General features: G+C 45.5%; 1 protein-coding gene across 27 annotated transcripts in view; it reads right to left on the bottom strand.

The window, feature by feature from the left end:
• Positions 1-19,702, bottom strand: part of CHD8 (chromodomain helicase DNA binding protein 8) — a 131,582-nt gene extending 111,880 nt beyond the window's left edge. For 8 of the 27 annotated variants that reach the window (XM_087893799.1, XM_087893805.1, XM_087893783.1 and 5 more), the window contains exons 1-2: positions 19,465-19,657; positions 14,957-15,027 (exon numbers count right to left, since the gene is read on the bottom strand). The gene's annotated coding sequence lies outside the window, so the exon portion shown is untranslated. Of the gene's footprint in view, positions 1-14,956; positions 15,028-16,396; positions 16,462-18,926; positions 19,156-19,464 lie in introns of those variants that run through there. The other 19 variants (XM_087893798.1, XM_087893803.1, XM_087893782.1 and 16 more) reach the window with 7 other exon arrangements.
• Between the last annotated feature and the right edge of the window lie 6,899 nt (positions 19,703-26,601).

The following is a 26,601-nucleotide window of genomic DNA, read 5'->3' as shown; positions in this document are numbered from 1 at the left end:
ATTTAACATGGGATGTGCCCTAAACTGATACCCGGATAGAGAAATAAAACACCGGTTGAAATATATCTGTGATTGCAAGTGAAGTATCCCTATGGCGTGGTCTTTTTTTTTTTTTTTTAATTCGATTTATATGCCGCCCTTCTCCGGAGACTCAGGGCGGCTTACAAATGTGTTAAGCAATAGCCTTCATACTTTTTTGTATATTTATACAAAGTCAGCTTATTGCCCCCACAAACTGGGTCCTCATTTTACCTACCTTAGAAAGGATGGAAGGCTGAGTCAACCTTGAGCCTGGTCAGATTCGAACTTACAGTAATTGCAGGCAGCTGGTGTTAATCACAATGCTTTTAGTCTGCTGAGCCACCAGGCCCCTTTTAATGATAAATATCCGATTTATTACATGGTTGGATGCCGATCATGTAATAAATGCTTCTTCTTTTTTTTTTTTTTGCCCTAAAGTAGCTACCTGGCTTTGCAATAAGGCGACACACAACTGGCGTTTCTCAAATCCTACCTAGGATACCCCATCACTTGGTTGCTTTCTGACTACCCATCGGCCAGCATTAATGATGGGATGGTCCCAATGAATTTGGAAAATAGTTTGAACCCTTCCTCTCTGTAGCAGCCCCTCAAATATTGGAACATTGCTATCGTGTCTCCCCTGGTCCTTCTCTTCACTAGACTAGCCATGGCCAATTCCTGCAACCGTTTTTCATATGTTTTAGTCTCCAGTGCCCTAATCGTCTTGGTTACTCTTCTCTGCACTTTTTCTAGAGTCTCAACATCTTTTTTCTAGTATGATGATTCACTAGAATGAGGAAAGACAGAGAGAGAGGAATTCCGGGTGTGTGAGTGATTATATGGCGGTGCTCGACTTACAACCCATTCAACGATCATTCAAAGTTACAATGGCACTGAACATGATGGCTTATGGCTGCTTTTCCCATTTAACAACCGTTGCGCATCCCCACGGTCACATGATCAGCATTTGGGCATTTGGCAACTGGTATGTATTTGCAGCCAAGAAATTAAAAGATGCTCGCTCCTGGGGAGGAAAGCCATGGCAAATCTAGACAGCTTACTAAAAAGCAGAGACATCACCCTGCCAACAAAAGTGCGTATAGTCAAGGCTATGGTTTTCCTAGTTGCAATGTATGGCTGGGAAAGTTGGACCATAAGAAAGGCCGAGCGCCAAAGAATTGAGCCTTTTGAACTATGGTTCTGGAGAAGTCTCCTGTGAATCCCTTGGACTGCAAGGCCATCAAACCGGTCAGTCCTAGAGGAGATCAACCCTGACTGCTCTTTAGAAGGCCAGATCCTGAAGATGAAACTCAAATACTTTGGCCACCTAATGAGAAGGAAGGACTCCCTGGAGAAGAGCCTAATGCTGGGAACGATTGAGGGCAAAAGAAGAACGGGACGGCAGAGAACGAGGTGGCCGGATGGACTCACTGAAGCAGTCGGCGTGAGCTTAAATGGACTCCAGAGCATGGTAGAGGACAGGAAGGGCTGGAGGAACGTTGTCCATGGGGGTCGCAATGGGTCGGACACGACTTCACAACTAACAACAACAAAATGTATTTGTGATGGTTGCCCTGTTCCAGGGTCAGGTGATCGTCGGTGGTAACCGTCCCAGCCAGCTTTCCACATGCAAAAGTCAATGGGGATTCACTGAGTGACTGCATCATTCGCTTAACGGCAGCAGCGATTCGCTTCAAACTGGAGGGGGCTCAATTGCAATCGTAAGTCAAGGACTCCCTCTACACGTAAGCAGACACACCTGCTCGCAATGTTATGCACAGCATCTCTGGTTCCTTTAATCAAGAGCCTTGGTGGCGCAGCAGACTAAAGTGCTGTTAAGTAGCACCAGCTGCCTGCAATTAACTGCAAGTTCAAATCTCACCAGGCTCAAGGTTGACTCAGCCTTCCATCCTTTCGAGGTAGGTAAAATGAGGACCCGGATTGTGGGGGCAATAAGCTGAACACCACTTGGGGGGGGGGGCAAAGCCCTACTAAGCAGGTATATACAAAAGTATGAAGGCTATTGCTTAACGCATTGTAAGCCGCCCTGAGTCTCCGGAGAAGAGCGGCATATAAATCGAACCAATAAATAAATAAATCAAACCAATAAATAAATAAATCAAACCAATAAATAAATAAATCAAACCAATAAATAAATAAATCAAACCAATAAATAAATAAATAAATTGAACCAATAAATAAATAAATAAATAAATAAATAAATAAATAAATAAATAAACAAACTAACTAACTAACTAACTTTCAGGAGGTGAGTCAATAATAAGAATAATGAAGCAGAGAAAGGTGTGGGCGTGTTTCATTCAATCCTAATCTTAACAAGGTTGTGGAGGAAGGGGTGACCTTGAGAACCGTTCTTTGGGCTACCGAGAACTGTTGACCGCATGCCACGAGATTTTTCCATCCCTGCTTAAAATTCTGCAGAACTGAAGGGGAGAAGAGAGAGGGATGGAAGAGAGGGGAGGAAGGAAAAGAGGGGAAATTAAGAGTAGGAGAGAGGGCTAGACAGGGAGGAAGAAAGGAGGAGAAGGAGAAAGGAAGAGGAAGTAGAGAAGAGCAGGAGAGGAGGGAAAAAGAAAGTAAGAAGGAAAGAACAGAGGGAGATGGTAGGATTGAGAAGAAAGATTGCTGTATAACAGAAAAGATGAAATGGAAGAAAGGCAACCCCGAACATATACAAATATTGATTGATTGATTGATTGATTGATTGATTGATTGATTGATTGGTTTGATTTATATGCCGCCCTTCTCCGGAGACTCAGGGCGGCTTACAATGCGTTAAGCAATAGCCTTCATACTTTTGTATATACCAGCTTAGTAGGGCTTTTGGCCCCCCCTTAAGCAGTGTTCTTTTTGATACAAAGTCAGTTTATTGCCCCCACAATCCGGGTCCTCATTTTACCTATCTCGGAAGGATGGAAGGCTGAGCCTGGTGAGATTTGAACTTGCAGTAATTGCAGGCAGCTGGCAGCTAAGTGCTACTTAACAGCACTTTAGTCCACTGCACCACCAAGGCTCTTACTTGTATCTTAATATACTAAGTATCAAGTATCTTAATATACTAAGATAAAGAATGAAGGGTTAAAAAATAAAAGAGAATAAATATGAATAAGCAGGAAAGTTAAGAATCTGAGGGCGAAACGAAGATGCTGTTTATATAAGTAAGCAAAGAAATATGGAAATACGATTAAAAAAAAGGGAAAAAAGAAAACTGGCAAAAATTGCAGTTGAGTAAATTAAATTATTTGAATTTGATAAATTGTATAAGACAAGATATGGCCAAAACCCTGTTCAAAAAAGATGTGGATGAATGTGGGGGGGAAAAAAACCCAGTAAAACTTGTTAAAAAAATTTTTTTTTGCAGAACTGGGCAGAGTCGTTGTGCCAAGCTGCAGTGGTACATGTGAAGAGATCATTTCTTGTGCAAAAAAAACCCCAACCATCTCCAGCCTGCAGAAAGTACAGATGGAAAGGCATTAAAGGCATGAAAGACCCTGTTGTTCCGCCAGGCAGGGCTATCAACTTAATAATTTTAATTGGGGTATTTTAAATGTTTGGGGTTTTAAATCAGCCAAATCTATGTAATTATTTTAATTTTTAATTATTGTTGTGTGTTGTGTTTTTAAATTGGCTGTACACCGCCCTGAGTCCTTCGGGAGAAGGGCGGTATAGAAATAAAATTATTTATTTATTTATTTATTATACACACTAACAACAAACAACAACACTGGGTATCTTTAGCTTTTATGAACGCAAAGCCAAACTGAAGATTAACTCACTCTACGAAAGAAACCCGAGTCATTTTGAGTCCTCAGATTCGATCGTGGCTGCACCGCCATTGCTTTGCATCTTCAGGGATGAAAAATTCAATGGCTGTTTTGTTGCGCTCGAGTACAGGGCAGTGCTGTCAGTATCAGTACACGCACCCTGAAAAATCATCTTGTTAATCGTTATTATGAATACCGCTTTATAAGGCCCTGCTAAGGCCACCCTTGGAATACCGCACCCAGTTTCGGGCGCCAAAGGATGGGGAAAAAGACGTGGAGACTGTAGAAAGAGTTGCAGAGAAGAGCAACAAAGATGATTAGGGGTTTGGAGGCTAAAACGTATCAAGAACAGTTGCTGGAATTAGGTGTGTTTCGTTTGATGAAAAGAAGACATGACATCAGTGTTCCAATATCTCAGGGGTTGCCACAAAGAAGAGGGAGTCAAACTATTCTCCAAAGCACCTGAGGGCAGGAACAAGAAGCAATGGGTGGAAACTAATCAAGGAGAGAAGCAACCTAGAACTAAGAAGAAATTTCCTGACAGTGAGAACAATTAAATCAGTGGAACAACTTGCCTCCAGAAGTTGTGAATGCTCCAACATTGGAAGTTTTTAAGAAGATTTGGATAACCATTTGTCTGAAGTGGCGTAGGGTTTTCTGCCTAAGCAGGGGGTTGGACTAGAAGACCTCCAAGGTCCCTTCCAACTCTGATATTCTATTCTATTCTATTCTATTCTATTCTACTCTACTCTACTCTACTCTACTCTACTCTACTCTACTCTACTCTACTCTACCCTACCCTACCCTACCCTACCCTACCCTACCCTACCCTACCCTATTATTCTACTCTACTCTACTCTACTCTGCTCTACTCTACTCTACTCTAAACAAAGATGATTAGGGGACTGGAGGGTAAAACGCCTTCTAGCACATAGCTCCCAGCGACTGGTAAGATCCCACAGAGTCGGTCTCCTCCGGGTCAGCTAAACAATGTCAGCTGGCGGGCCCGCGGGGGAGGGCCTTCTCTGTGGCTGCCCCGGCTCTCTGGAACCAATTACCTCCTGAGGTCCGGACCGCCCCCACCCTATTGGCCTTCCGCAAAGCGGTGAAGACCTGGTTCTTCCGGCAGGCCTGGGGACGTTGATCTCGTTATAATGATCTTGCGAGACCCGGCTACGAATTGGAGTGTGTGTGTTTTAACATTTTTAAACTTTTTAATGTTTTAATGTTTTTCTTTTTTAACATTTTTTATGGGATTGTTCGCATTGTTTTATTCTTTGTTGTAAGCCGCCCAGAGTCCCTTGGGAGTTGGGCAGCATAGAAATGCAACTGACTGACAGACTGACTGACTGACTGACTAACTAACTAACTAACTAAATAAATAAATAATATGAAGAACAGTTGCTGGAATTGGGTATGTCTCGTTTAATGAAAAGAAGGACTAGGGGAGACATGAGAGCAGCGTTCCAATATCTCAGGGGTTACTACAGAGTCAAACTATTCTTCAAACCACCTGAGGGGAGAACAAGAAGCAATGGGTGGAAACTAATCAAGGAGAGAAGCAACCTTGAACTGAGGAGAAATTTCCTGACAGAACAATTAATCAGTGGAACAACTTGCCTCCGGAGGTTGTCAATGTTACAATCCTGGAGGTTTTTAAGAAGAGATTGGGCAAACATTTGTCTGAAATGGTATAGGGCCGTGATGGCGAACCTATGGCACATGTGCCACAGGTGGCACGCAGAGTCATATCGGTGGGCATGTGAGCATTGCCCTCGCTCAGGTCCGGCGTGCGCCAGCTAATTTTCAGGCCTTCTCGGCCCACCGGAAGTCAGGAAACAGGCTGTTTCCGGCCTCCGGAGGGCCTCCGGGAGAGGGTGGGGAAGGCCCGTTTTTCGCTCTCCCCAGGCTCCAGAGCCTTTCTAGGAGCCTGGAGAGGGCGAAAACGGCCTTCCCCACCCCCAGAGGACAGAAATGGCCCGTTTCCTGACTTCTGGAAATCTCTGGAGCCTGAGGAGAGCGAAAAACGGGCGTTCCGGTCCCAACGGAAGTCGGCAAATGTTTCCGGCCTCCGGTGGGGGTGAGGAAGGCCATTTTCGCCCTTTCCAGGCTCCGAGAAAGCCTCTGGAGCCTGGGGAGGGTGAAAAACGGGCCTACTGGGCCCACTGTGCCATCACATGCCAAAAGCGGGGGGAGTGTGTAAGGGGAGGTCACACGCACATTGAATTATGGATATCGGCACGCGCGTGTGTGATCGCCCCCGCTCCCCCCGCCCTTGGCACGTGACAGCAAAAAGGTTCACCATCACTAATATAGGGCCATGATGGCAAACCTGTGGCACACCGAGGCATATCTGTGGGCACGCAAGTGTTGCCCTAGCTCAGCTCCAGCGCTCATGCGCGCACCAGTCATCTGATTTTCGGGCCTTCTGGGCCTACCGGAAGCCCGGAAACGGGCTGTTTCTGGCCTCCAGAGGGCCTCCGCGGGGGTGGGGAAGGCTGTTTTTGCCCTCCCCAGGCTCCTAGAAAGCCTCTAGAGCCTGGGGAGGGTGAAAACAGGCCTACCAGGCCCACTATGCGATCACGTTCTAAAAGTGGGGGTCGGTGGGGGTTTGTGTGTGCAGGGGGGGGCATTGAATTATGGGTGTTGGCACACGTGTGCACACACACCCCCCCCCGCTCCCCATGCTTTTGGCATGTGACGGCTAAAAGGTTAGCCATCACTGATATAGGGTTTCCTACCTAAGCAGGGGGTTGTTCTAGAAGACCTCCAAGGTCCTTTCCGACTCTTTGTTATTTAATTTCTATTCCCCATCACCACCACCATTTATAAGCTTGCGACGAGAGGCTTTTCAGCCCCCAGGCCGTGGGAAAAATGCAAAGAACACAGAGCTACATTGGTGTTATTGTTTTTAAATTGTTCTCCCAAATGTTCTGGCAGAGAAGGAAGATTGTGTGAGAAATCATACTTTCCTTCCCTCTGGTCACTATGCAACCAAGGAGGCAAAGACAAAATAAATAAATAAAAATAGGCTGAGGATTGCCATGGGAAGGGTAGGTACGGCACACCGACTACGGAACTGTCCTTTTCGACTGTTTCGTGGCCCAATTTTCTAAAAATGATGGCCATTTCTCTTTTTATTGTCCACTGAAGACACCTACAAGCTGTGAGGTTCTCGTGGCCACAAGGCAGGGGTGGGTTCCAATTTTTTTTACTACCAGTTCTGTGGGCATGGCTTATTTTGTGGGCGTGGCTTGATGGTCACGTGACAATTCTTTAGGATTTAGCAGAGATACTGGCCTACCAGGCTTTTAACTGTTTGCAGAGCTGTACCGGTCTACTCATTTATTTTTGCAGGCACTGGTCTACCCATTTATTTTTGCAGGCACTGGTCTACTCATATATTTTTGCAGGCACTGATCTACCCATTTATTTTTGCAGGCACCGGTCTACTCATGTATTTTTGCAGGCACTGGTCTACTCATGTATTTTTGCAGGCACTGGTCTACCCATTTATTTTTGCAGGCACTGGTCTACTCATGTATTTTTGCAGGCACTGGTCTACCCATTTATTTTTGCAGACACTGGTCTACTCGTGTATTTTTGCAGACACTGGTCTACTCGTGTATTTTTGCAGGCACCGGTCTACTCATGTATTTTTGCAGGCACCGGTCTACTCATTTGTTTTTGGAGGCACCAGTCTACCACCAAACTGCCTTTTACCACTGATCAGCTGTAGGGTGGCCCTTTGAAGCCCCGCGGCAAGAGTTTAAACAGTTTTTTTTCCTTATAGCCCATAAGATGGGACTCAGGAGGCAGCAATAGATTGGGGGTGGGGCCAAATAAAAGGTAAGAATAACAGGGGGTGGGGGGGCGGGGGGGGCGGGGGAGAACCGGTTTGGTGACGTCATATCGTCACCACTAGCGGCTTGGCGGAACCAGGAGGAACCCACCACTGCCACAGGGGTGTTTGGGAAATGTGCAAGAACAGCAGCAACATATCAAATACAGGTTGAGTCCTCGACTTATAACAGTTTCATTGGGTGACTGCTCGAAGTTACAACGGTCCTGGGGGAAAAAAGGGACTTATGACCGTTTTTCACACTTACGAACACTGCAGCTTTTCCCCCCTCCCATCACGTGATCGAAATTCAGACATCACGACTCGTATTTACGACGACAGCAGTGTCCAGGGATCTCGTGATCCCCTTTTGCGACCTTCTGACGAGCCAAGTCAATGGAGAAGCCAGATTCACTTAACCACCGTGTCATTAACAGCTGCGATTCACTTAATGACTGTGGCAAGAAAGGTCGCAAAATGGGACGGCATTCATTTAGCAAGAGTCTCACTTAGCAACATCAATTTTGGACTCCACTGCAGTCAGAAGTCGAGGACTATCTGTGCTAATCTTTAACCACCAGTTTTTTCTTATCTAAAGCCATGAGTTTTCAGTCATTTCAAAGAATTACCGATCAAATCAAACCAAAACAAATTAAAACTGCCTCTTTTGTAAACCTCAAGAGCTCACCTCTCAAGGTTCCAGAATCTGGAAAAATGGACACCTGCGTCATCTGGCTCAGGAATTCTGGGAGTTGAAGTCCATAGGTTGTTAAAGAGCCACATTTGCCCACCGCTGTTCTAGTCCAACCCACTGCTCAGGCAGGAAATCCTATACCGTTTCAGACAAACGGCTGCCCAGTCTCATAAACCGGGACTGCATCACCCAGAATTCTTAGCAACGATCGTGCTGGCTAGGGAACTCTGGGAATTGTAGTCTCAGCATATGTACGACTTATGTTACCCTGTTTTCCCCAAAATAAGACATCCCCTGATAATAAGAAGCCTTGAGCACATGGCAATAAGGCAGAGCGCTTATTTCAGGGTTCAAAAAAAAAAAATATAAGACAGGGTCTTATTTTCGGGGAAACACGGTAACATATTCTTGCTATACTTTGTATTTCAGCTCCGGTTCTTCAGCCACGTTTTCTTCTTTCTTATGGAAAGTTTGATCAAAAGACAACATTGTGGAGGTTTGATGACCAATTGCAGATTTTCCCTATCAAGCCAAAAAGCTGCCATTTTGGAAAACCGACCATGCCCCAAACAAATAATGGAATAACAGAGTTAGAAAGGACCTTGGAGGTCTTCTAGTCTAACTCTATACCAGGGGTGTCAAACTCAAGTCCTGGGGGCCCGGATGTGGCCTGCGGGGTGCTTAGATCTGGCCCGCAGGACTACCCTGGAAACAATGAAGGACTGGCCCGCAGTGCCTCTGCCAGCGAAAACGAAGCTCGGGAGGGCAGCGTGTGGCCCTCCCGAGCTCCTTTTTTTGCTGGCTGAGGGCTGCAGGAGGCCATCGCAGCCAAAAATGGAGCTCACGAGGGCCACGGGCAGGACTCCCAAACTCTGTTTTTGCCGGCAGAGGATTGCAGGAGATGGTCGCAGCCACAAAACGGAGCTTGCAAGGGCCGTGGCCGGCTCTCCCAAGCTCCATTCTCACTGGCAGAGGGTTGCAGGAAGCTGTCGCAGCCGAAACGGAGATCGGGAGCCCGTTTTCGCTGGCAGACCATCTCGGGCTGCCACAGGCGCCCCCGACCCGAGTGACATCGAGATGGTCACATCGGGGTGAAATCTAAAATTTGTTACTACCAGTTCTGTGGGCATGGCTTGGGGGGGGAGGGTAATGTGACTGGGTGGGCGTGGCCAATTTTTTAAATTTTATTTTTAAAACCATTTTTTTACATGTAAAACCATGTAAAAAAATGCTTTCAAAAGGCTCTGACGATCCCAGCTGAGTTGCCTGATCAGCAGGCAACTCAGCTGGGATTGTCAGAGCCATTTAAAAGAAAAAAAGTTTTTTTTCTTTTAAATGGCTCTGGCGATCCAAGCTGAGTTGTCTGATCGGCAGGCAACTCAGCTAGGATCGTCAGAGCCATTTAAAAGAAAAAAAAGGCTCTGATGATCGCGCGGCTCAGCTGGGCATGGGGGGCGGGGGCAGGGAGTTTTGCTACCGGTTCTCCGAACTGCCCACCACCATCGCTACCTACTCGCCCGAGCCGGTCCGAACCGGAAGCATTTCACTCCTGGGTCACGTCCACCCTGCCCCCCACCTCCAAGTCAAACACAACCCTGATGCGGCCCTCCGTGAAATCGAGTTTGACATCCCCGTCCTATTTCATTTCATACAGCTGGTTGTCCAATCTCTTCTTAAAATCCTCCGGTGATGAAACGCCCACAACTTCTGAGGCAAACCATTCTACTGATTATTTATTTTTGGACTTGGGGCGGCTCACAACAATTAAAACAAAACAGGACAAACCATTAAAACAAAAATCCAGGTTAAAATTAACCATAATTCAATAAAACCCAGTTAAAATTCTATTAAAACCCCCATCAGTCCAGGGCGGCCAGGTGAAATAGCCACGTTTTCAGGCCATGGTGGAAAAAGCGAAGATCGGGGGCCACCCGGAGCCCCAGAGGGAATTGATTCCAAAGGGCAGGTACGCCCACAGAGAAATCCCTCTCCCTAGGGGTAGACAGCCGACACTGTCTGGCCGACGGCACCCTGAGTAGGCCCTCCCTGTGGGAACGCACCAGGCGATGGGAAGCTGTTGCTGGCTGCAGATGGTCCGCCAAATATCCCGGGCCTAAGCCATGTAGGGCTTTATTGGTAATCACCAGCACCTTCAATCTCACCCGGAGGACAACCGGCAGCCAATGCAGGTCACGCAGGAGAGGTATAACGTGGAAGTGTCGGGACACTCCCATCACTACCCACGCAGCCGCATTCTGCACCAGCTGAAGCCTCCGAGTGGTCTTCAAGGGCAGCCCCATGTAGAGAGCATTGCAGTAGTCAATACGGGAGGATTAACCGTTCTAATTGTCAGAAAACCATGTGACAATCTTACATCTGATGCCGTTTGGGTTGAAATACATAACCCAAGAGATACGACGATTTTTTTTTCCCCTTGCACTATTTTCTCAGCCACTTTGCTAAAAATTGCAAAGAAAAAGAGAAGGAGGATCCTTATTGTGGACACCTGGCAAAATGCCACGCCACCAACAATGCTGTGTCAAAAGCCCTTGCCTCTAATCCAATTGAAAAACAATGCATGGAGCTTAATTCTCAGAGGACTTAAAAGAAGAGTCTCAAGCTTATGAGGGCAGCCTTCGAACCGTTCGAAATTAATAGCGAATGTAAGTGGTTTATTTACAAAAGCGGTTTTTTAAATAACCAGTTCCCTATTGGCCAGCGAAGAGAATAGCCTTTTCACTTCCTATACAGTAGTGGCCAAAATTGTGGAAACCTTTTGGGAAAAGTGCATTTTTGAGGTTTGATGGCTAATAACACCACTTTTTGGGGGGGGGGGGGGAGAGTTTCAAGATAATCCTATTCCACTGCTGGAATGGCCTGGGAATAGCCCAGACCTTAACCCAAATTGAAAATCTATGGAGCCGACTAAAGAAACCTGTTAGTCAGAAGCGACCTAGCAATAAAACCTAGTTAATAGAAGCCATCATTCAATCTTGGTTTCACATGATAACAGCTGCAGAACTAAAAGACTTGGTTCACTCCATGGGAAGACGTTGTAAGGCCGTCATTCATGCTAAAGGTTACCCAAATAAGGATTAACTGACAGGGTGATCATTTTTGTATATCTCATTTTTTCTTTAAATTTTTTTTAATTTTAAAAAGTTTTTATTTTATAAACAAACAATACATAATCATTCAATATATCTTCTAAATACATCTTTTGTATCTTCTTTTTACTCCTCCAATATTTATCGTCTCTTAATATTATCGTTTCCTTTATTATGACATTCCCCCCACATTTCTTACTTCTCTATTAATACATTTATCTATCTTTTAGTTTTATTAAAAATTAAACAACAATTTTATCCCAATCAATCTCATTTTTTCTATGGTGATCATTTTTGTATATCTCATTTTTCTACGGGTTTCACTTTTCTTCTTTATACCGTAACTGCTATTCTAATAGCAAATCCTTCATAAAAGTTATTGCGTGACATTCTTGATTAAATTAACTTTCCATTGATATATAATTTGATGGTACTCCTCCCCCAAAAAAAAAAAAGTGGTGTCATTAGCTAGTTTTAGAAAATACGCTTTTCCCAAAAGGTTTCCACAATTTTGGCCACTACTGTATGTTAAGGAGGTATAAAATAGCTCCCAGACAAGAGAAACTCCTTATAGTTTTGCCAACCACCTACTCTTCAGCAGGTAGAACTGGAACCTGGGAGATTCAGATGGACAGATCTAAAAAGTCTGCGCCATCACAATGGGAATGTGGTAAATCTCCAGCATCCGAGCTCTTTTCAGATCACAAGACCCTACAAGACCTCTCAACGACCCTCCGAACACTAGACCCTGATCGTGGGTAATCCAGTCCTCCGTAACCAGCTGAGATTCCTAGATTTGTCTGCATTTCTTGCTGGGAGCTACAATGGAGGAAGTCTGTCTTGCCACAGGTTTTGGGTTCCCAAGGGGAAGACAGAAAGGGGCAGCTCTCCATACTTGGCAGTCCCTCCAGGAAGGAGCAAACAAAAAAAGTTTGCTAGCAACCTACTACAGAGTTGTGTTTATTTATTTCAATTATTGATACATCCAATTTGCTTGAACCACCTGGTATCTGAAATGATGGGGGGTCATTTGATCGTAACCCTCCTTCGCTTTGCTGTTGCTCACCGTTTACTGTTACCCTTTCTAAATACGCAGGCTGTGACCAGATTTGGAAGCAAAAATCCCCATTCTCGGAATACGCTTCTGGGTTGTTTGGATTGGGTGTGGAAGCGATGGCCAAGGAAATGGACAGTACTGTCTTCCACAAACTGACTATCCTCCAGACACCCCAGGTGTCTCATCCCCAACTACCATGACTATGGTGTTATGGGAGGTGTAGTGCACCACATCTGGAAGGCAACTGGATAGGGAAGATTCTTTGAAACCCAACCAAGAGAGATCCCAGAGGATCTCCATCCTTTTTCCTTTGCAGTCCGTGCCATCAGCAATCCCATTCACAGAGCAGTATGGCCTACAAATCCAACTGCATTAATAGCAGTAATTTTTTTTTTTTTTTTTACACCCAGAAAATGGATCAGTCAATCATGAAATACTAAGGACCTTCTTTCTGGAAGGGGAAGAGGTACAGGATTTGGTTATGGTTCACCAAGATGAACAAAGACCTCTACAAATTCCTTTTCCAAGGTCCCCAATTCCTTTTTTAAATTATAGCTAAAGGTAAAGGTTCCCCGCGCACATATGTGCTAGTCGTTCCTGACTCTAGCGGGTGGTGCTCATCTCCGTTTCAAAGCCAAAGAGCCAGCGCTGTCCGAAGACATCTCCGTGGTCATGTGGCCGGCATGACTAAATGCCGAAGGCGCACGGAGGGCTGTTACCTTCCCACCAAAGGTGGTCCCTATTTTTCTACTTGCATTTTTTTACGTGCTTTGGCAGAAGCTGGGACAAGTAACGGGAGCTCACCCCGTTACGCGGCATTAGGGATTCGAATCGCTGAACTGCCAACCTTTCGATCGACAAGCTCAGTGTCTTAGCCACTGAGCCACCGCGTCCCCCAAATTATAGATACAGGATACAAATACAGCTCTTCCTCATTTTAGTAAAAATGCATCTTCGGATATCATGACATAGTCCACTCATATGCAAATGCAGTGTTTTCATATTATTATTTCACTGTTTAACGACTACTACCTCTCTGTCTTGTAATGAAAAAGCAGAGTGCAATGGTTATGGCAAAATAAAGATTAGGAAGAGGATAGGGGAAAAGCTATCCTTTTAATATAATTCAGAAGAGAGCTGGAAGGGACCTAGTCCAGTGATGGCTAACCTTTTTGCCATCGCGTGCCAGGAGAGGGGGGGCGGGGGAGAGTCACGTGCGCACGCACATGCGTGTGCAACCCCCTCCCCCCTCGCTCCTGGCACATGATGGCCTGGTAGGCCCGTTTTTCTCTTACCTGGTTCCAGATCCTCTCTGTGTATCTGGGAAGGGCAAAAACAGCCTTTCCCACTCCCTTGGAGGCCCTACAGAGGCTGAAAGGGCCCATTTCCCAACTCTCGGTGGGACAGGAAGTGACGTTTTTTGCTCTCCCCAGCCTCCAGAACCTCCCTAGGAGTCTCTAGGAGCCTCTCTAGGAGTCTCTGGAGGCTGGGGAACAGGAAAAAACTTCACTTCCTGTCCCACCAGGAGTCCGGAAATGGGCCCTTTCAGCCTCCGTAGGGCCTCCAAGGGAGTGGGAAAGGCTGTTTTCGCCCTTCCCAGATACACAGAGAGGATCTGGAGCCAGGTAAGAAAGAAAAGCGGGCCTTCCCCACCCCACCCCCAGGCCCTCCAGAGGCAGGAAACAGCCTGTTTCCCTACTTCTGGTGGGCCCAGAAGGCCCAAAAATCAGCTGGCCGGCGCGCGCATGTGCCCCAGAGCTGAGCTGGCGTGCCCACTAATATGGCTCCACGTGCCACCTTTGGCACATGTGCCATAGTTTCGCCATCACGGACCTAGTCCAACCCCTTGCTCAAGCAGGAGACCGTATACCATTTTAGACAAGTGGCTTTTTATCTTTCTACTGACTTTTTACCGCTCAGCACAATAAGCAGGCTGTCAAGAAACAAGTGACAGGTATAGATTAATAGAATAACAGAGTTGGAAGGTCCAACTCACTGCTCAAGCAGGAAATCCTATACAGCCATTTGTTTCAAACAAATGGCTGTCCAGTCTCTTCCCCTTAAAGAAGGGGAAACAATCCTTCACAGGGACGCCAAAACAGATCAGAAATATTTCAGACCTATAACCCACTTACAGGTGGTTTATAAGCCCCTTTGTTTTCAAGTGCAAAGGACTTCTGTGCCACTGTATTATCAGAAATACTGAAAAAGAAAACGAAGCGATACATTCTCAACTGAAAAAAAACTCCCCCAAAGCTCATACTCATTTAAAGAGCGCATTTCTAATAAGTACCGGATCTCATAGTTATTATTTTTGATTTTCTCCAATAAACACGGCTTTCCGTTTCGGGCTGAAAACACACAGACGTGGACATTTTAAAATCCGCCTATTTTGGACGCCGACGTAATAAAAACAGCTTTTCTGCCGTTCAACGGTAAAGCTACACTTACCCAACGGTAAACCGCACTGAGCCTAACGGAATTTACCCTCCATGTAAAAAGCATTGATTTGCAGCTGCTTTCTGCAGAAGAAAAAGAAGACAGAACAATCAGGGCTGGAAGAAAATGACTGCGTCTGTAAACACTTTTCGCTTTTTTTTTTTTTTTGAGAATACTTTTGGAAATTCCGCGCCGGGGTCAAAGCTGGCTTTCCACAACCTGCCCTGGCTGGGTGTTGTGGGAATTGTAGTCTAACACACTTAAACCAGAGCACAAATATACCAGTAGGGATAGAGTTTTTCCATATTTTGATGACACTCTTTTGAAAAACTACAAGATACACCTTTTTCTTCACCAATACCCCTAATTCAAGGAGTGTTACCAAAAAAAATGATATGTGCTTGTAATCCCACTTCTTCCCCCCGCCCCCCCCTTATCAAAACAGAGCATCTTAAGGTCATATTCTGGTCTGAAAAAATATGAATGTAATGTATTCTACTACTGCAATGCTCTCTATATGGGGCTCCCCCTGGGGTGCACCCGGAGGCTCCAGCTGGTCCAGAATGCGGCCGCTTGGGGGATTATGGGAGCGACGGGGCGCTCCCATGTGACACCTCTCCTGCGTGAGCTGCACTGGCTCCCGGTGGTCTTCTGGGTGCGCTTCAAGGTGTTGGTTCTTACCTTTAAAGCGCTCCATGGCTTAGGGCCGGGGTATTTACGAGACCGCCTTCTGCCACCAATAGCCTCCCACCGGCCAGTACGCTCGCACAGAGAGGGCCTCCTCAGGGTGCCGTCCGCCAGACAGTGTTGGCTGGCGACCCACAGGGGGAGGGCCTTCTCTGTGGCAGCGCCTGCCCTCTGGAACAACCTCCCCCCAGAGATATGTACAATACCAGACCTCCAGACTTTTCGGCGGGCCCTGAAAACTTATTTATTTCACCTAGCCGGGCTGGCTTGATCCCATAGCTTTGGTTAATTTTAATAGATTTTAACTGGGTGTTTTAAATTGCGGTCAAAAATATTTAATTATTTTTAAACTGTTTTTAAATTTTCTGTGTTCTGTTTTATTTTGGCTGTTCACCGCCCTGAGTCCTGCAGGAGAAGGGTGGTATACAAATTAAAACAAATACATAAAATAAATAAATAAATAAGTATTCCAGCTGCAATTTCCTGGTCAGAAGTTTGGTTTCAGCCAAACCAGAGTAAATTATGGATTCCCCTACCCACCCTAGGTGACTCTATTGTGACCCTGTCAGTGTGACTGGCAAATTGAGAGAGAAGATGGCAATGCTTGGAGGGGTAGAAACTAGACAAATGCAGTTGCATCATGATGATGATAACTGTGAGCTACCTGTGCAATGATCAATAATAATTTTGAACTTATTAGACCTGAATATTCTGACTTTGGAAAAAAACACCTTACTAAGAATTGCCTATATATTCAGACGTTACCTTAATAACTCTTAGATCCTTGGTCAGGAAACTACCTGAACTGTGTTTTTTTTTTTACCAGATAGCACTACTGTGGAAAAGAAAAGAAAAAAAATCTGGTTCATTGATATTGCAGTGCCAGGTGATGCACAAATTGAGGAGAAACAGATAGAAAAAAAAATCGTGATTTGCAAATTGAAGTTGAGCATTTATGGAGGAAGAAATCAATGGTTGTACCATACAGTAATAAGAACCCTTGGAGCAATACCCAAAGGGCTGCCTAGATACATGGAAATTTTGAACTTCTTAAAACCTGAATATTCTGACGTTGTTAAAAAAAAACCCACTCTACTTAGAACTGCCTATATACTCAGATGCTACCTTAACAGTGCTTAGGTCCTTGGTTAGGATCTGAACTGTGAAGTTTTTACCAGTCCCAGTCTGTGAACTGAAGATTAATAATACTACTACTAATAATACTCAAATGCTACTTCCACAGCTCTTTGGTTAGGATCTGAACTGTTTTTACCAGTCTCAGACTGTGAATTGAAGATTAATACTAATAATACTCAGATGCTACCTTAACAGCTCTTAGGTCCTTGGTTAGGATTTGAACTGTTAATTTTTTACCAGTTCCAGACTGTGAATTGAATTGAAGATTAATAATATTAATAGTAATAATATTCAGATGCTATTTTAACAGCTCTTTGGTCCTTGGTCAGGATTTGAACTGTTAAAGCCTTTACCAGTCCCAAACTGTGAATCAAAGATCAAATAACAATAATACTAATAATACTCAGATGCTACTTTAACAAGCTCTTTGGTTAGGATCTGAACTGTTAAGTTTTTACCAGTCCCAAACTGTGAATCAAGATTAATAACAATAATACTAATAATACTCAGATGCTATCTTAACAGCTCTTAGGTCCTTGGTTAGGATTTGACCTGTTTTTACCAGACTGTGAATTGAATTGAAGATTAATACTAATAATACTCAGATGCTACCTTAACAGCTCTTAGGTCCTTGGTTAGGATCTGAACTGTTATCAATCCCAGTCTGTCCACTGAAGATTAATACTACTACTACTACTAATATTCAGATGCTACTTTTAACAGGTCCTGGGTTAGGATTTGAACCGTTAAAGCCTTTGACCAGTCCCAAACCGTGAATCGAATTGAAGATTTTAATACTCACAAATAATATTCATATTACTACTACTATATAAGAGTCTGGTGGCGCAGTGGACTAAGTGCTGTTAAAGTATCACTTAGTTGCCAGCTGCCTGGCAATTACTGCAAGTTCAAATCTCACCAGGCTCAAGGTTGACTCAGCCTTCCATCCTTCCGAGGTAGGTAAAATGAGGACCCGGATTGTGGGGGCAATAAACTGACTTTGTATAAAAAAGAACACTGCTTAAGGGGGGGGGGGGCAAAAGCCCTACTAAGCAGGTATATACAAAAGTATGAAGGCTATTGCTTAACGCATTGTAAGCCGCCCCGAGTCTCCGGAGAAGGGCGGCATATAAATCGAACTAATAAATAAATAAATAGATAAATAGATAAATAAATAGATAAATAAATAAATAAATACATACATACATACTACTACTACTACTGTCATCACCCCATACATACATACATACATACATACTACTACTACTGTCATCACCCCATACATACATACATACATACTACTACTACTACTACTACTGTCATCACCCCATACATACATACATACTACTACTACTACTACTACTACTGTCATCACCCCATACATACATGCATACATACATACTACTACTACTACTACTACTGTCATCACCCCATACATACATACATACTACTACTACTACTACTACTGTCATCACCCCATACATACATACATACATACATACTACTACTACTACTACTACTGTCATCACCCCAGGTCCTGGGGAAAGGAACTCCACACAGGCAGACCAAAAGAAAAAGAAAAAAAAAAAAAACCCATGCCAACCCCCAGTCTGAACACCTGGCTGGCTGTGCCACCAACCATCACCATCACCACCACCATCATCGAATATAAATATAATCCACGGGGATTGGGGAAAGGAAATAACCCACTGAAACCATGACACAGCCAGAAATTTCTGTGGGAAAGAAGGCGGGCGGGTTAGGTAGGTCATCATATCATATCCCCCCCCCCACACACACACAACCCTCAGGTGAAGCACAACAGCCACACAACCACCACATCTTGGGAAGTGGCTTGCAAGGGAGCCCCCCCCCACCCACCCACCACCACACTTTTGAATGAAGCCCACCCACCATATGTGGGTGGGTGGAGGTTTCAGGCCACCCCTGACCTGCAAGGAAGCCCTCCCCCCCCACCCCTGCACAGCCACATGGACCCTGGAGTCTCTCTCTCTCTCTCTCCTTCTCCCCCCCCACCACCACCCTGAGCCCCAGGCCTTCCCTAGGCCTCTCCCTCCCTCCCTCCCTCCTTCCCCCCCCCACCCACCCGCCAGGCCTCTCCAAGGCCTTTGCATCCCGCCAACGTGGGCGAACCCACCTTTGCGTGGCCCTCCCAGCGGCCCCGAGGGAGCCCGGCATCCTCCCCACCCACCCCGCCTTCAGGTTACCCCGGCGGGGCATCCTTTGCCCGGCTGGGAAGAGTCGGATTGAAGAAGATGGGATATTTGGGAGGGTTGGGGGGGGGATATAAGGAAAGGAACCCCCCCTCCTCTCTATCTCCCCCTTCTCTATCACCCACCCTCCCTTCCTCTCTCTCCACTTGCTAAGCGGAGTCTCGATGGTTCCTTCCTTTCAACAATTAAGAAAGAGGGGGGGGGGAGGATGCGTGAAGAGAGCGAGCCTCAAGGCCAGCTTCGAGTCCTCCTTTTATTCCGATTTAAAATTGGCCCCTCTCTCTCCCCGTAGCAAGAAGAGGAGGAGGGAAGGGGGGGGCTGCTTCTGCATCGGGCCTGCATCCTGCAAAGAGGAAGGGCCATCCCATAATAGCCCCCCCCCCACGCTCCCTGCCTCCCGAACACTCGTGTGGGTCGGCGAAGGGGAAGGAGAAGAAAAAAAAAAAAAAGCGGGGGTCTTACCTGAGAGGGGTGGGTGGGAGGGGGGGTGGGTGGAGGGGCTTCTCCCCACCTCCGCCTCGCCCTTTTTTCTTTTTTTTTTTTTTTTGAGGAGCCGCTCACTCCTCCCGCCCCCTCCCCTCTCGGAGGGAGAGAGAAGAGAGAACAAGGCAGCCGAGCATGGACGGTGCAACCTAACTTCCTCTCGGACGCCTCCGAAGCCCCGCCTACTACGCTTTGCTTAGGCTACGGCTCGCCGCCCGAAAAGGCCCATTGAGGTTCGGAAGCGGAGGCGGCGTGCCGGCGGTGGGTGGGTCAAGCGAGCAAGCACGTTAGGTTGAGAGACCTTCCAGGAAGTCTCTCGCCCGCTCGCTCGCTGCGGAGGAAGGAGGGGGGGGGGAAAGGAAGGTGGAAGCGAGAGTAGGGGTGGGGGCCTTCCTTAAGAGGAAGCTGTCTAAATAGACGCCTGATTTGCTCCTCCTCTCCCGGCAATGGGCTCAAGGCGATATCAAATCAACTGTCGTTAGCGGCGGGGCCTCCGGGGGAAGTTGCGCTTCCTCGGCTCTCGGGCCCGCGCAATCAGGCAGTTGGGTTAGTGACCTAAGGCGGGGAAGCCATCTTGGATCGCCTGCTTTTATTACAGGCCCGGGAATGAATGGGGGGGGGGGGAGTCAAGGCCGGGCTGGCCGGAAGCTGCGCTCCTAAGTGACTCCAAGCGCTTGCCGAAAAGGGGCGGGGCTGCCGGCCTCTCTTCCCAGGGGTGCTCGATTTACGACCGCCATTGGGCGCCAAATTTCTGTGGCGAAGCGAGACCACTGTGAAATGAACCGTTTGACCCGTTTTACGACCTTCCTCGCCAAGTCTGTTTTAAGTGAACCACCAACGATAGCGACACGGTCGTTAAAAGTGAATCTGGCTTGTCGGAAGGTTACAAAAGACGATCGCGTGACCGCTGCATGTGATCACGGCAGCTGTCATAAATGCGAGACAGTTGCATCATAAATGCGAGACAGTTGCGTCATATATGCAAGATAAACAATAGCCGACTAGGTGGCTCAGTGGCTAAGGCACCGAGCTTGTCGATCAGAAAGTTCGGCGGTTCGAATCCCTAGTACAGGTCTTCTGCATGAGCAGGGGGTCAGACTAGATGACCTCCAAGATCCCTTCTGATTATGTTACTGTTACTGTTATGCCAAATAGCTGCATTTCGATCGTATGACCACGGAGAGGCCTCATTGGTCTAAAGTGTGAAAAACGGTCGTGGATCACTTTTTTTTTTTCTCTCGGCGGTTGCAATTTTTAAAACTCACTAAATGAACGGTTGTAAGGCGAGGATTAACTGGACAGGGTGGGAAAGCCGCTTCTGAGGTTTGGGAGCGAGAACTTCAGCCGTTCGCGGCGCCCTGACCTGATGAACCAATCGGGTGCAAGAGTCGGAGCGACCCGTTCACGCGACCAGACGGAAAAAAAGGATTCGGCTTACCGAATTCCACCCGTGGGAATCCCATCCACACGTCGGATCAATGCCGCATCTCCCTTGTACACCCAGAAAATAATTTTCATAGGTTATACAGGTCGTCCTTAAGTGGTGCGGGTGGTCTAGCAGTGGAGCTCTCACCTCACATCCAGGAAGCTGCAAGTTCGATCTCAGGCAGATATCTCTCTCTTTGGATACAATTTATTTTATTTTATTTTATTTTGAATTTGTATACCGCCCTTCTCCGTGAGGACTCAGGGCGGTGAACAGCCAAGTAAAAGCATCAAATACAAATATTAAAATACAGTTAAAAAATATATATAAATTTGGCCCCATTAATTAAAAACGATAAACAAAACAATTAAAAACACTTAAAAAAATGAGAATATTATCTGCTGAACAAAACTCCACAATGGTGACAGGAAGGGCATCTGGCCATTAAAACACTCAGCTCCATTCAGTTGGCCAGGCTCCACCCAACAACGGATCAAGGGGTCATTAAAAGATGATGACGACACAGGTCGTCCTTGACTTAACAACTCATTTAATGACCAGTTACAATGGCACTGAAAAAAGTGACTTGTGACTGTTTTTCACACTTACAACTGTTGCAGCATCCCCATGATCACATGATCAAAATTCAGACGCTTGGCCACTGACTCATATTTATGACGGTTGCAGTGTGCTGGGGTCATGCGATTCCCTTTTGCGACCTCCTGACAAGCGAAGTCAACAGGGAAGCCTATTCACTTCGCAACTGTGTTACTAACTTAACGCAGTGACGGCATTCAAGGAAAACCAGATCAAGATGTTCTATAGATGGCATCTCCCACCGGCAAGATGTTTCCAAACTTTTCACCAACATGTTGGAAATGTAAAAAGGCATACGGAACATATTATCATTTATGGTGGACTTGCCCATCTGCAAAGGTATTGGACCAAAATTAGAAAATGGTTGGAGGAAATAATCAAGCAACCCACAGATTGGAAACCGGAGATATTCTTATTGGGAATATCCACCAGGAAATATACCAAAGAAATACAATATCTAATTTTACATATAATAACGGCAGCAAGGATATCATATGCACAGAACTGGAAAAATAATAATATACCAACTGAGGAAGAACTGATAAGAAAAATTCTGGACTGTGCTGAGATGGACAAATTAATGAAGGAGATAAAAGAAAAGGAGGATACAGAATACTATGCAGTATGGAACAAATGGTACAATTGGCTGGAGATTAGAAATAGTAAATAAGAACGATTGGGAAAATGTCACAAAACGGATAATGTTTGTAAAATAATATATAGATATAATATGTGTGAAGGGTTATATACAGAAATAAGGAATAAAGGGACTATAAAGGCAAGTATAGTTAAAGAAGAGCAAGGGAAAAAATGTAAATAATAGAAAAATACCGTTACAAAACTGTTGTAAAAAGGAAATATATGTTTTATGTTTGTCATGTTCTGTCCTTTAAAAAATAACAAAAAGACTTTAAAAAAAAATAACGGCAGCGTTTCGCTTAACAACGGTGGCAAGGAAGGTCATAAAATGGGGCAAAACTCACTTAAATGTCTCACTTAACGACAGAAATTGTGGGCTCAATCGTTGGTTGAAATGAATAGAGCTTATTTTTGAGCGGGGATAATAGAAACCAAAACTGAATTCTGAAGACATTCACAAGTTTTGACTGGCACAATACCAGGTATTACGACAGATTCATTTTTGCCCCAAAGGTGAGAAGCGAAACATCTTCAAAGAAAAACCAGACAGTCCAGTTGCCTCTTGAAAAAGCACCTTTGCGACAATCATGACCTGGAGGACTGAGAATCTCCATAAACAATGAGATGCATTTGTTCTTGTGAACACAATAAAGGATGAAAATAAAGAGTTATGGTATATCACACACTCAAGCCCATTATTTGCAATATTATATTTTACTCTTAAAGGTATCTAGTTGATTGCTAGATGAAAATGACTGGATGGCACTTCATCGTCATTAAAATTATATTTTAAAAATCTTTTACAGTTGTCCGCGCTTGCTGTGTGTTCCATCTGCAAGTTTGTTTTAAAAAGACAGCCCTTTATTTATTTAAAAATAAATAAATATAAAAGGTAGGTACAATTTTTAAAAAGCCAATCGCTTTTCTGGAACCAACCCTGGAATTTAGACTTTAGAAAAAGCTTACGCTGCGAGGTTGGATAGAATGCAGCTTCTAAAATGTACATCTGTGTTGCGACCTCGGCTTCCTGAGTTATTAAAAGACACGAGTAGTCCCAAAAACCTCTTTTATTGCAACAGCTGTGAATTACGTTCATTCACAGCTGAGTCCCAATTAGTTGCAAAAAGTCCTTTGGGAGAAGTCCTTCGGGATAATCACCAACCTTTATCTCCCTTGACACGCTGCCAAAGACCTAGTTAGCAAAGCCACACAGAGTCCAAAATCAAACAGAGGTGCCGACTGGGAACAGAATTAACAAAGTTGCCTTCAGGCAAAGGGCCCACGTGCCTCTTTTAAGCCTTATGGGAGGGGGCCAATCATCTCCAGGCCTTACTTCCGAGTCGTCCCTTTTGTTTTAACTGTTCTTGCCTTCTGGCAGCTCTGTGCATGCGCGCACCAAGAACAGGCTCCTCCTGTTCCTCTGCCTCTCTGATGTCCGACTCTGGAGGCTCCAGACTCCGTGCATAACTCCCAGATGATCCTGGCCCCATCTCTGCCTCTTGACGCAGAGCCCTCGTCCGGGCCTTCCCCAGACTCCAGGACTGGCCCACGTTCCTCCCCAGCCTCCTCACTGTCTCCACTGACTCCGCTGCCAGTTCCGCAGGCTGAGGTCGGACCACAACAATCTGACCATAGGTGAAAGGAGGAAAATAAAAAACCCCACTTTCAGAACTAAAATTGCAGTCTGCAAAAGTCCTTTTTAAAATAATGCATAATCAAGTATTCCTGGCATATACTCAAGACGTGATCGGTGGGGGTCGACAGCGATTTCTTTCACATAAATGCATACGGTTGCAATTTGATTCCCTGAACATTTTTGCAATAACCGGTGCCTGGAGGCCGTGCGGATCTGGATGGGGAGAAACAGACTCAGGCTCAACCCATCCAAGACCGAGTGGATGTGGTTTCCAACATTCCGATATAGTCAGTTGGTGCCATCACTGACTATTGGGGGCGAGTCATTGGCCCCCACGGAGAGGGCTCGTAACTTGGGTGTCCTCCTGGACTCACGGCTGTCTTTGGAAGAGCACTTGATGGCCGTGGCCAGGGGGACTTTTTATCAGGTCTGCCTGATTCGCCAGTTGCGTCCCTTTCTGGATCGGGACTCGTTAAATACGGTCACTCATGCTCTCGTTACTTCCCGCCTGGACTACTGCAATGCTCTCTACATGGGGCTCCCCTTGAGAAGCACCCGGAGGCTCCAGCTGGTCCAGAATGCGGCCGCATGGGTGGTTATGGGAGCGGCGTGGTGCTTCCATGTGACCCCCCTCCTGCGCGAGCTGCACTGGCTCCCGGTGGTCTTCCGGGTGCGCTTCAAGGTTTTGGTTACCACCTTTAGTGTGTTCTATGACATCGTACCGGGGTATTTACAAGACCGCCTTCTGCTACCAATAGCCTCTCACCGATCAGTACGCTCCCATAGAAAGGGGCTTCTCAGGGTGCCGTCGGCCAAACAGTGTTGACTGGCGGCCTCCAGGGGGAGAGACTTCTCTGTGGGAGCACCTACCATCTGGAACGAGCTCCCCCCAGAGATACGGAGGATCTCGGATCTGCGCACGTTTCGTCGTGCTCTCAAAACTTTTTTATTTCAGCAGGCTGGCCTGGCCTAACTCTCCCTTTTAAATTTTTTAAATCGTTTGATTTGTTTTATAAATTGGGTGTTTTAATTTGTTTTCGGCCAAAATATTTAATAATTTTAATGGACTTTTAATGTTTGTATTATCTGTATTTTATCTTGGCTGTTCACCGCCCTGAGTCCTCCGGGAGTAGGGCGGTATAGAAATTTGATAAATAATAAATAAATAACTTAATCAGGGGTGGGCAAATATGGCCCCTTTTTGACCTGTGGACTTCAACTCCCAGAATTCCTGAGCCAGCTTGGCTGTCTCAGGAATTCTGGCAATTGAAGTCCACAGGTTGTAATAGGGCCACAGTTGCCCACCCTGACTTAACCAATAGTTCAAAGCTTGTTTTATTTTTGAAATAACCAAAACAGCCAGTGGTGGGCTGCTTCTGGTTGTAACAACCGGTTCGCCCGGAACCAAAAATGTGAGCAGCATCGAAAAACCGGCGATTATATAGGATGTGACACCACCAGGGTGGGTGGGTGGGGCCAGCAACAGCCCACCACTGAAAACAACAAAGAATAACCAAACCCCAGGTTTGTTCCAACAGAGCTCAGTATCAATGTGTCTAAACCAGGGGTGGGTTCTAAATTTTTTTACTACCGGTTCCTTGGGTGTGACTTATTTTATGGGCATGGCTTGGTGGGGGGGAGGTAATGTGACTGGGTGGGATGTGGCCAACTTTTTTTAAAAAAAACCTTTTAAAACCATTTTTTCTAAACCTTAAGAGGTTGCAGAAAACAATGCTTTGAAAAGCCTCTGTCGATCCGGCAACTCAGCTGGGATCGTCAGAGGCTTTTCAAAGCATTTTTTTTGCCACCTCTTCGGCTGAAGAGAGGTTGTAGAAAAAATGCTTTGAAAAGCCTCTGACGATCCCAGCTGAGCCGTGGAATCATCAGAGGCTTTTTTTTTTTTTACTCTTAAAAGTTATATAAAAGGTATATAAATAAAATTAACATAACATAACATAAAAGCATTTTTTCGGCTGAAGAAGTGGTAGAAAAAATGCTTTTAAATGTTTTTTTAAAAAAAGTCTCTGATGAGGTGGGCGGGATAAGTGAGCGGTGACCGGGCTGGCGACCGGTTGGGGGCGTGGCCATCCAATGTTATTACCGGTTCTCGGAACTACAAATTTTTACTATCGGTTCTTGCGAACCGGTGGTCTAAACCTGGTTTTCATTCTTTGGCATCTCCAGTGAAAAAGAAGACAGACAGCTGATACTGAAAAAAACCACGCTGAAGACCTTGAAGAACAATCAAATGGGGATCATTAAAGGCAACCTTAAATGTTGGTTACGTTTGTCACAAATACCAACCTTGCGCTTAAAAATGTCCGTGGAGATTTGCCTTTAAAATCTTCTGTGGTTTAATGTTTTTTCCTCTGTAGTCGTTTCCTACTTAAGAGCAGTGGTGAGATTCAAATAATTTAACAACTGGTTCTCTGCCCTAATGACCAGCTGGGTAGGCGTGGCTCAGTGGTGATGTGGGCATGGCCAACTCAATGTTACTCACTTTGATGGGCGCTTTACTTTAGCTGTTACAATGTAATAAGGGTTAACCAGAGAGGCAGTTTCTTTAAGCAGGGCAGAAACAACACCAGAATGTTTCCTTCTTGCCTTCCTTACAGGATTAGCCCTGTAAATTGGAAAAAAAGAAAATAAGATTTCTTCCAACAACCGGTTCTCCGAACTGCTTAGAAAGTTAACCAGTTCTCCTGAAGAGGTGCGAACTGGCTGAATCCCACTACTGCTTAAGAGGTAGGAAAGGACTCCCATTTGTTGACTTACAACCACTTGTTTAGTGACCAGTCAAAGTTAACAGCAGCAAGTA

Source organism: Pantherophis guttatus, chromosome 4 (assembly GCF_059756535.1).
Source record: "Pantherophis guttatus breed Tessera chromosome 4, ASM5975653v1, whole genome shotgun sequence".
Classification (NCBI taxonomy): Eukaryota; Metazoa; Chordata; class Lepidosauria; order Squamata; family Colubridae; genus Pantherophis; species Pantherophis guttatus.
This window is presented reverse-complemented; position numbering and strand designations above follow the sequence as displayed.